Source organism: Gossypium arboreum, chromosome 6 (genome assembly GCF_025698485.1).
Source record: "Gossypium arboreum isolate Shixiya-1 chromosome 6, ASM2569848v2, whole genome shotgun sequence".
NCBI classification, from domain to species: Eukaryota; Viridiplantae; Streptophyta; class Magnoliopsida; order Malvales; family Malvaceae; genus Gossypium; species Gossypium arboreum.
In genome coordinates this window covers 124,646,955-124,657,963 of record NC_069075.1, presented here as the reverse complement: position 1 = coordinate 124,657,963, position 11,009 = coordinate 124,646,955, and the positions used below count along the sequence as shown (strand labels likewise).

General features: G+C 37.4%; 1 non-coding gene across 1 annotated transcript; it reads left to right on the top strand.

Moving 5' to 3' along the window:
• Nucleotides 1-9,684: 9,684 nt before the first annotated feature.
• LOC128294816 (small nucleolar RNA R71) lies at nucleotides 9,685-9,791 on the top strand. The gene has a single exon (XR_008285123.1). It is a non-coding gene; the product is annotated as a small nucleolar RNA R71 (small nucleolar RNA).
• The last annotated feature ends 1,218 nt before the right edge of the window (nucleotides 9,792-11,009 follow it).

The window sequence follows — 11,009 nt, the reverse complement described above, 5'->3', positions numbered from 1 at the left end:
ATTTGTATCTTGTGGTTTAAGAAAAGTGAAAACCCTCTCGTCGACTAAGGCTAAAAGGGTTTTTGGTGTTATTTGGTTTGTTGGTGCTAGTGAGGATTAGAGGCTACCGACGAGGAGTGTGTGAAAAGCTTGGATCATCGGAGTGACTAAATCTAGTCATCAACTTGACAAAGGTATGAACCCAAGGGCCATTGTGGATGGTGGTAGAATGTGTAAGTGATGATAATAGGTAGTTTTCGATTTGGTTTAATATTAACATGGTCTAATCTATAAGTGGTTGATTATAGGAGAAATCGCATAGGAGATCTCGTCAAGGAATATCGCAAATCGTGTGTAACGAACCCTTTTCATAGTTTAAAGCGATGAATGCCGAAAAGCGAAATGCCAAATTCGGCATTTCGAGGACTTGTGAGCAAGCTTAACGCTCACTAGTTAGTTAGAATCGATGAGATTATGATCGAAACATTGAAACGGTAACAACGTGATTTTTGGCATTCACGGTAAGTTGGGCCTCGAGGGTCGCAATAGGGCCCAATAGGCTTTCGGCCCATTTGGGTAAAATTGGTAGAAAACGAAATCTATTAAATTGCATGATAAGACCGTTAAAACCGTTATGGAATATAGGCTAAGTGGGCCTAGACGCATGAAATTGGCTAAGTAGGGCCCATTAGGGTTTTAGGCCCAATAACTCGATTTCGCTAAAAATGGGCCGTAATCACTGTTTGCACCCATGGATTGTTAGTAATCGTTAATAAACATGGAAACCCTAATTTTGGTAAAATTACGAGATTACCCTTATAATATGAAAATGATCGTTTTGCCCCTAGGTAAAATGACCATTATACCCCTAGGGTTTATGTATGATTTTAATACATGGGATTTTGATAAATATGGTATGTATGATATGCACATGAAATGTATGCTATGCACATGATATGTATGATATGCACATGAGGTAATCATAAATGCATTGGGTTGGGTTTTATATGGATGGAGGAAGTGAAAAGGGCTTATGCCCCATTATCAAAAGGGCTTATGCCCCGCTTATCAAAAGGGCTTATGCCCCAGCTTATTGAAAGGGATTTTGCCCGCTTATTAAAAAGAGGCTAGGCCTCCAAGTTATATGATAAAGCACTATGCCGCCAAAGGAGAGTTTGGCGGGGTGGGTCGAGTTAATCCCACATGGTGTGTTGGTTGGTACGGGTGGAGAGTAGCGGATGGTGGGTTGAGTAGTCTCCCAAATGGGTTGCATTCTTTCATTGAAATTATATGTGACATTGAAATGGGCCTAAGGGCCATACTGCTTTCTGATAAAGGCTTGACCCGATGTATGAAATATGAAAAGGCTTCGCCCAAGAATATGAAATATGAAAAGGCTTTGGCCCAAGATATGAAATATGAAATATGAAAAGGGCTACTGACCAATGCATGATTGAGATTGATTTGGGCTTAGACCCAACAGTCGTTATTGTTTTGACTCTGAAAGGGGCTTGTTAAGACTGAGTTTCCAAACTCACCCCTTTCCTTAACCTTGCAGTGAGCCTTGATGTGGGGACTTGGGCGGAGGGATTCAGAGGCCACGGTGATCGTCTTGGGCTTTAAATAAAGTGTTGGTTTCGTTTAATTTCCTTTAACTATTATTTATTTTTGGGTTGTAATAAGGCCAATTTTAACTTTTCTTTTATTTCTTTTCGGATTATTTTAATTTTAATAACTTTAAAATTGGTTAATTATTATTCAAATGGGCTAGACTTAGGACGTGTTTTCAAAATGATACTTGTTTTCAAATTATCTCAACACCACGATTCATCGGTTAATCAAAGACGCCCACTTAAACAATTTAAACTCGAAATGACAAAGTGTGGCTATGGTTGTGGGCATGTCTAGGATTGGATCCAATTAAAGAGCTTGGTACTTAGCGACCTTCATGGCTCACCTCCTCCGCCTCGGATACCTACGGTGCTTAGCTTCCATACACTTTGTTAACTCACCAAAACATATGGCTTTTAAAAACTCTAAAACGAAACTCAGATTTTCAACTCCAATGTGGCACGTCAGATTCGGCCATAACGTCTGGGCCGGGTTTGGGGTGTTACATTTAGTGGTATCAGAGCTAAGTTGCAACAACTCGGCTGTGGATCGGGTCCAAAAATTTTTCAAAAATTTAGGCCTAAGAAGGGTATTTTTGGAAATGGTTTTTGAAAAGTTCATTTTAAAGATGTTTTGCAGAGTATATATGTTAAAATGGTCCAAGTTTTTTGTTTTAAATCAAGAGTTTCAAAATAAAGGGTGTTTTCAAATCAAAGTTTTTAAATTTCTATTTTCGGTGATCAAAAATATGGTTTTCGAGTTTTAAATGGATTGAGAAAGAAGTGGCGCACTGAATCCCCGGCACCAAGTCTGTAAGTATTTCTGTTCCTCATATTACACTGTATTAAGATATTACTATAGATAGAACTGAGACCATATCATGACATTATGACTAGGGCAACCCTAAAACTCTAGAATCTGAGAGACCGTAGCTAGGCTATGATTACGTGAAAATAGAAACTTTAAAATACTATCTCTGATAAGACATATGAATAAATAGTAAAATTTTTGAGATCTTTGTAGTTAATTGATATGTGTACTGGTAATGTAGAGTATTGATATGGATTCTGAGGGTAAGCAAAGTCTACCAACTTCGGGTTGCGGTAACTCGAGCTTGGTACTGAGGCACCGCCGAGTTAGTAAGGCAAGTGGTAGAGGAAGTATTGGATACCAAACTTAAGGAAATTAGGGAAACGCTTCAAGGTGGTGCATGGAGTGTAAGAAAAGGAAGGATTCTAGTTCTTAGAAAACCAAGCCTCGTTCTGTGAAACATGTTAAGGCACGACCAAACTATCCAATCTGCAAAGACTGCAACGGACGTCATCCGGGTGAATGCCATAGGAAGACAGGAGCATGTCTTAGATGTGGGTCCAAGGAGCATCGAGCTCGGGATCGCCAAGTTTATTTTATTTAAATATGTGTTACTGAATTGTATGCGTGCTTGATAAATGTTTCTTTACTTTGGTAATTAGATGTTCGGGTCGTACTAAGAATTATTTTTAATTAGAGTGCGTAAGCGAAGCATAGAGGTTTGACTTGAGTAATACTGGTTAGTTGATAGTTGGAAATTTCGAGGACTAATTTTTTAAGGAGAGTATAATTGTAACACCCCAATTTGGGCCTAGAAGTATTGGGCCTTGAGTGGGGGTCCGTAAGGAGGTTGTATATAGGTATTTAATTGTGCAATGAAATGAAACAATTAAATGTTTGCTATTAGTGGTTAATGGCTTTGAGAAGTGTTGGAGAAATCTTGGGTTCAAACTTGGGCTTTAGCAAAAATTTTGGTATTAAGTGAAAAAAAACCGGATGCTTGGATGAGGGTTTTAAATTATTGTGTTAAATAAATGACACAAGGAAGCTTGTAGTCTAGTGGTTGTGGTGTCATTAAGGTTGTATGGGAGCCTGGGTTCAAGCCTTGGCTCTTGCAATTTATTTTGTTTTTTTTAAAGGAACTGGACTTTGGCCTTTAGACCTTATAATTAATTGGGGATAAAATATGACACAAAAAGCCTTGTGGCTTAGTGGCAAGTAGCGTGTGGAGCATTTAAGGGAGGCATAGGTTGAATCCCATGGCAAGCAAGGAGCATTTATTTTGCTAACAGGGCGGCAAGAGTTGGTGTTGAATTTAAACTCTAATGTTGGAGGATCCCACATCGGAAGCTAACATAAGAGTGGTTGTGAAGTCGGCTTTAAATAGAGGAACCATGAAGAGAGTCAATGTACCTTTCTTGGTGATCCCTTCATTGTATGGCGTGCTCGTTTGGGTTGGGCGTCGGCTAAGAGTGCTCGGAGTGTGGATTAACTCAGCCTCCTATCGTGTGTATTTCTTACTACTCTAGTCAGAGGATGGCTACTTGGCCATGATGGGTCGAAAGGGTCATGTGGGCCTAATGGGCCTACAAGCCCAATTGGATAAGTTGTTTGATTGTGTAGTAAATTTGGGCTAGGCTAGGTGAATCTAATATTTGTGGCTAGATTTGGGCTAAAAGGGCCACACGAGTGTAGGCCCATTTGGGCCGAGAATGGGCTTTAGAGCCATTAGTATTGTTATCCATGTTTAAAATACTTTGGTTTACAAAATTACCAAAATACCGCTTTGTAAAATTACTAAAATACCATTGGTTTATAAAATTACCAAAATACCCCTAGTTTGTAAAATTATCAAAATACCCCTAGTTTGTAAAATTATCAAAATACCCCTAGTTTGTAAAATTACCAAAATACCCCTAATTTGTGAAATTACTGAAATACCCTCGACACAGTAAAATTATTGAAATACCCTCGACTTGTAAAATTACCAAAGTACCCTCGATTTATAGAATTACCGCTTTTACCCTCGATTTGTAAAATTACCGCTTTTACCCTCGATTTATAGAATTACCGCTTTACCCTCGGTTCTGAAATTACTATTTTACCCTCGATTTATAGAATTACCGTTTTACCCCTAATTTACATAATTACCATTTTACCCCAGATTTACATAATTATCGTTTTACCCTCGATTTACAGAATTACCGTTTTACCCTCGATTTACAGAATTACCATTTTACCCTCGTTTTACCATTGTGTAGTAAATTACCAGATTTACATAATTATCGCACGACCACGGCTAGTTATCGCAACCCATGTGTCACTTTGGGAAAATGTGTGTCCTATTTTAACATGGCCATGGACATGTCCGTGTGTCCAGGCCATGTTCTTCATTGTCGAATACAAATACTAAGGCTTTAAGAGTTTACACGGCTTAAGGCATGCCTATGTCTCCAACCCGAGGTGAGCACATGACCTAGGATAAGCCCGTGTGTTAGGCCATGTGTGTGTCAAAAATACTTGCATTTAAAACATGAAAAATGAAAGAAAAATAAACTTATTTTGTGGGGTTAGTGCTCGGGTTGCCTCCTGAGGAGCGCTTATTTAAAGTCTAAGCTCGACTTTACCTTGTGGGCATATTTAGGCAGGTTTACGGAGCCGTAGCTCCTCTCTATAATCTTTAAAATCCTCACCTTTATAAAGTTTAAAACGATATCCGTTTACCATGAAAATGTCATGGGTTTGATGCCTTACCTCTACTGTGCCATATGGAAAAACGACTTGGACTACGAATGGACCTTACCATCGTAATTTTAACTTCTCAGGAAATAATTTGAGCCTTGTTTTGTTTAGCAGGACAGGATCTCTAGCTACAAATTTCTTGTGTTGCTTTAATCGAGCATCATGGCGGTGCTTCGTTGCTTCGTTGTATGATCGTGAATTCTCATATACATTAGCTCGCCATTCATTTGGCTCGTTCAACTACATCAACCTTTTCTCACCTGCAAGTTTGAGATTAAAGTTTAGAAACTTTATAGCCCAGAATGCTTTGTGTTCTAGTTAAAACGGTAAATGATAACTTTTCTCATAAACAAGTCTGTAAAGAGATGTTCTTATGGGGGTCTTAAAAGCAGTTCTATAGGCCCATAAAGCATCATCTACTTTCATTGCCCAATCCTTCCCATTTGACTCTATAGTCTTTTCTAAGATACATTCAAGCTCTCAGTTTGCTACTTCAGCTTGTCCACTAGTTTGAGGATAGTAAGGGGTAGCTGTTCTGTGGTAAACTCCATATTTCTTAAGGGCTTTATCAAATTGAGCATTACAAAAATGAGTACCTCTAGGTGTTCCAAATCGAGAGAAGAGCTTCTTAAAGAACCTCACCACCATTCTAGCATCATTAGTAGGTAAAGCTTGGACTTCCACCCATTTGGACATATAATCAATGGCTACTAAGATATATTTATTCCCAAATGAGCTAGGGAATGGACCCATAAAATCAATGCCCCATACATCAAATATTTCATGTGAAAGTATATACATTTGAGGCATTTCGTCATGTTTGGAGATATTACCTCTTCGTTGGCATTTATCACAAGAAGTAACATACCTGTTGGCGTCTTTGAATAGTGTGGGCCAATAAAAACCTGATTGAGTGCTTTATGTGCGGTTCTAGTCCTACTGTAATGTCTTCCAGTCGGTTCTGAGTGGTAATGTTCCAAGATTTTAATTGCTTCTGACTTTGTAATGCATCTTCTAATGACTTGACCTGCATATATATGGAAAAAAAAGGATCTTCCCAAAAGTAGTTTTTAACATCAATAAAGAATCGCTTCTTTTGCTGATGTGTCAACCCTTTTGGTGTAACGTTAGCAGCTAAATAATTGGCAATGTCTGCAAACCAAGATACCTCAGAGTTAGATATAGCAAAGAGTTGTTCTTCAGGGAACGAGTCATTTATCTCATGTTCATCAAGCTCCTTAAGATGTGGGTTTTTTAATCTGGACAGATGATCTACTGCAAGATTTTCTGCTCCCTTTTTATCTTGAATTTCTAAATTGAATTCCTACAACAATAATATCCATCTTATTAGTCAAGGTTTTGCATCTGATTTAGAAAGGAGATATCGAAGAGCTGAATGGTCAGTGTATACGACAACTTTAGATAATATTAAATATGGTCTAAATTTATCGAATGCCAAAACCACAGCCAATAATTCTTTCTCAGTTATCGTATAGTTTTCTTGTGCGGCTGTCAATGTCTTGCTAGCATAATAAATTGGTTGAAAATGCTTGTCTCTTCGCTGTCCAAGAACCGCACCTACTGCAAAATCACTCATATCACACATTAGTTCAAAAGGTAAATTCCAATTAGGTGCAACTACAATCGGAGCATTAATTAATTTATCTTTCAGAGTGTTAAATACTTCTAAACATTCCTGATTGAAATCGGAAGGCACATCCTTTCTAGTAAATTCGTTAAAGGCTTAGCTATTTTAGAAAAATCCTTAATAAATCTTCTATAAAATCCAGCATGTCCTAAAAAGCTCCTTAACTGTACTAGGGGGAGGTAATTTCTCAATAGTTTCAATTTTCGCTTTGTCAACCTCGATCCCTTTACTAGAAATTTTGTGGCCTAACACAATCCCTTCACGAACCATGAAATGACATTTTTCCTAGTTCAGTACAATGTTCGTTTCCTCACATCTCGTTAGGACTCATTTTAAATTTTTAAGGCAAAGATGGAAAGAGTTACCTAATATCGAGAAGTCAACCATAAATACCTCCATAATGTCTTCTACGAGCTCATAAAAAATGGCCAACATGCATCACTGAAAAGTAGCAGGGGCATTACATAATCCAAAAGGCATTCGTCTATAAGAAAACGTACCGTATGGACATGTAAATTTCGTTTTCTCTATGTCTTCAGGAGCTATTGGGATTTGAAAGTAACCAGAGAGTCCATCTAGGTAGCAATAATACATATTTCTAGATAAGCTTTCCAACATCTGATCAATGAATGGTAAGGGAAAGTGATCTTTTCTTGTGGCATCTTTCAACTTTCTATAATCGATGCAAACTCTCCATCCCATAACTGTGCGTGTTGGGATCAATTTATTCTTCTCATTAGCCACAACAATCATGCCTCCTTTCTTAGGGACAACCTGCACAGGACTCACCTAAGAACTGTCAGAAATAGGATAAATAATTCCAGCATCTAGAAGTTTAATTACCTCAGCTTTTACGACTTCTTTCATGTTAGGACTCAGTCGTCTTTGAGCTTGCACACAAGATTTATATTCATCTTCCATTAAAATTTTATGTGTGCAAAAAGAAGGACTGGTCCCTCTTATGTCAGAAATTTTCTAGGCTATAGCTCTTTATGCTCCTTCAATACTTGAAATAACTCGTCTTTTTTGGTTGGCTATAAATCTGAAGCAATAATTACTGGTAATGTAGAATTATTTCCAAGAAATGCATATTCTAGGTGATCCGGTACTTGCTTTAATTCCAATTTAAGAGGTTCTTCAACAGAGGGTTTTAATTTCAATTCATTGTTTACCTCAATACCCTCATAATTCTTCTGTCGCAGTGAAGACTCATTAGAATTTAATTATGCTTTTGTCTTACCTAACAAAAAATCATCGTCATTTACCTCCTCTCCTTGTGCAAGACATAGTTCCAACGTGTCCTTATGAACGATTTCTTGTAACGAATCTTGAGTAGCATGATCAATAGAATCAATAAAATAGCAGGAGTCATCCTGTTCTCTAGAAAATCTCATGGCACCATAAATTTCAAAAATAGTCTCTTCGTCACCTACCCTAAGTACAAGTTTACCGTCACCCACATCAATAATAGCCCTAGCAGTGGCTAAAAATGGACGACTTAAAATTAAAGGCACCTCGACATCCTCATCCATGTCAAGCACAACAAAATCAATAGGAAATATAAATTTATCTACTTTTACTAGTACATCTTCAATAATACCCCTAGGATATTTAATAGATCTATCAGCTAATTGAATACTCATCCCAGTAGGTTTTGGTTCCTCAAGGCCAAGTTCCTTGAACATTTTGTAAGGCATCAAATTTATGCTAGCGCCTAAATCAGCTAGTGCCTTCTCAACATTTAAACTACCAATTAAGCAAGGAATAGTAAAACTTCCTGGATCTTTCAGTTTGGTTGGTAGTTTATTTTGTAGTATGGCCGAGCACTCCTCGTTAAGTTTTACTGTAAACAACTCTTCAAAATCCTTTTTATTTGTTAGAATCTCCTTCAAAAATTTTGCATATGTAGGCATCTGCGAGATAGCTTCAACGAAAGGTAAGTTAATATGAAATTGTTTAAAAAGTTTAAGAAATTTACCGAATTATACGTCCATGCGGTCTTTTTTCAACTTTGCTGGATATGAGATTGGTGGTTTATATTCCTTCAGCACCGGTTTTTCACTAATTTTGGGTTTTACCTCCTCATCCTCTTTCCTATCAGCTTCTTGTGTAGCTTATTTTCAGATTCAATTAACATTTTCCCACTCCCTAGGGTAACTGCTTTCACATGCTCTTTTGGGTTGGGTTCGGTATTACTAGGCAGGCTCCCTTGTGGTCTCTCTAAAATCATCTTAGCCAGCTGTCCTATTTGATTCTCGAGCCCTTGAATCGATGCTTTTTAATTTTTAAGTGCAGTTTCAGTGTCTTGAAAATGGGTTTCCGCGATTTAAATAAACTTTTTCATCATCTCTTTAAGGTTCAGCTTTTTCTTTTACTAGTAAGGCTGTTGCTAGAAGCCTAGAGGGGGTGGTAGTCTCTGATTTCCTTAGCCTCCCCATGAGAAGTTTGGGTGGTTCCTCCAACCTGCATTGTAAGTGTTACTATAAGGATTATTTTGAGGTCGAAGATTATTACCCATGTAATTTATTTGCTCGTTCTCCATGCTAGGACCAAAGGATAAATATTTTGAATTGCCCATTCCACCTCCATTCGTGTTACACTGCATCACCAGATGTACCTGCGTAGAGCCACATAAACCGTCAATCTTTTTATTCAAGTGTTCTACCTGGTTTGATAACATGGTGACTGCATCTAGGTTGAAAACACCAGCTGATTTCGTTGGCTTTGTTCTCATACCTTGCCACTGATAATTATTCGGCGACATCTCTTCAATGAACTCATAACCCTCCTCAGGTGTTTTGTTGTTTATGGTTCCACCAGCCACTGTATCGATCATCTGTCTAGTTGAGGGGTTCAAACCATTGTGAAAAGTTTGAACTTGTAGCCATAAAGGTAACCCATCGTGAGGGCACCTCCTTAATAAATCCTTGTATCTCTCCTATGCATCATATAGTGTTTCTAAATCCATCTGCACAAAAAAAGATATATCATTCCTCAATTTAGCCGTTTTAGCCGGCGAAAAATATTTGAGTAAAAATTTTTTGATCATTTGTTCCCAAGTGGTGATTGACCCTCGTGGTAACGAGTTTAACCATTGTTAGCCTTATTCTTTAATGAAAAGGGAAACAACTGAAGGCGAATGGCATCGTAAGAAATGTCATTGATCTTAAAGGTATCGCAGAATTCTAGAAAATTTGCTAAATGAGTGTTTGGATCCTCGTCCTACAAACCATCAAACTGAAAAAATTGTTGTATCATTTGAATAGTGTTAGGTTTCAGTTCAAAATTATTTGTAGTAGCAGCAGACTGAACAATACTCGATTCAATTCCTGTTAAAGTAGGCTTAGCATAATCATACATAGTACGAGGAGAAGGATTCTGATTAATAGGATTTACGGCAACTACAAGAGGTAATAAATTATTCTGATTATCGGCCATCTCTTCAGTAAAATCTGTAACGTCCTCTTACTCTTCCTCTATGTATTGTAGACTTCGCCTTATTTCTCTTTTGGTTTCTGCAAGCTGTACTCTCTATTTCACTATCGAAAAACAAAGGTCCTGACGGGTTCCTTCTAGTCATAAACTAGAGACACCTGCTAGAAGCAATTAAAAAGAAAAATTAGAAAAGAGGAATTAAGCTAAAAATAAAAAGTAAATTGCAATAAAAGTAAAAATGACTAAAATAATAAAATTCAAGCGTTCCTAATATCTTAGTCCCAACAACGGTGCCAAAAACTTGCTGGTCGTTAAACTAACTAAAAATTCGACTAAGGCAAGTGTACCTATCGAACAGTAGTATAATTATGGTGAGACCGGAAATATCATATCCACAAGGACTAAAAGTACTAGTAATTACTATCTTTTTATTATCTAGCCTAAGAATTAAAAGGATGTTTTTAAACTAAAATTAACTATTTAATTAACTAAGAACACGACAGAAATAAAAGTTGGAAAATACTTTTGGAAAACCGATGGAGAAGACAGTACCCATGGAAGAATCCACCTAGACTTCACTTACTACTTCTGAACTAGACAATTTATTGACTTGACTTAATCCATAGAAATCCTTAGTTTATGTTAATATCTCTCTCGAGACTAAAACAATTGACTCTAGGTTGATTAATTGAAATCTCTTTCTAATTAAAACCCCTATTGTCGCATTAACTCGACCTATGGATTCCCTTATTAGATTTGACTCTAATCAATCAAATTTATGTCA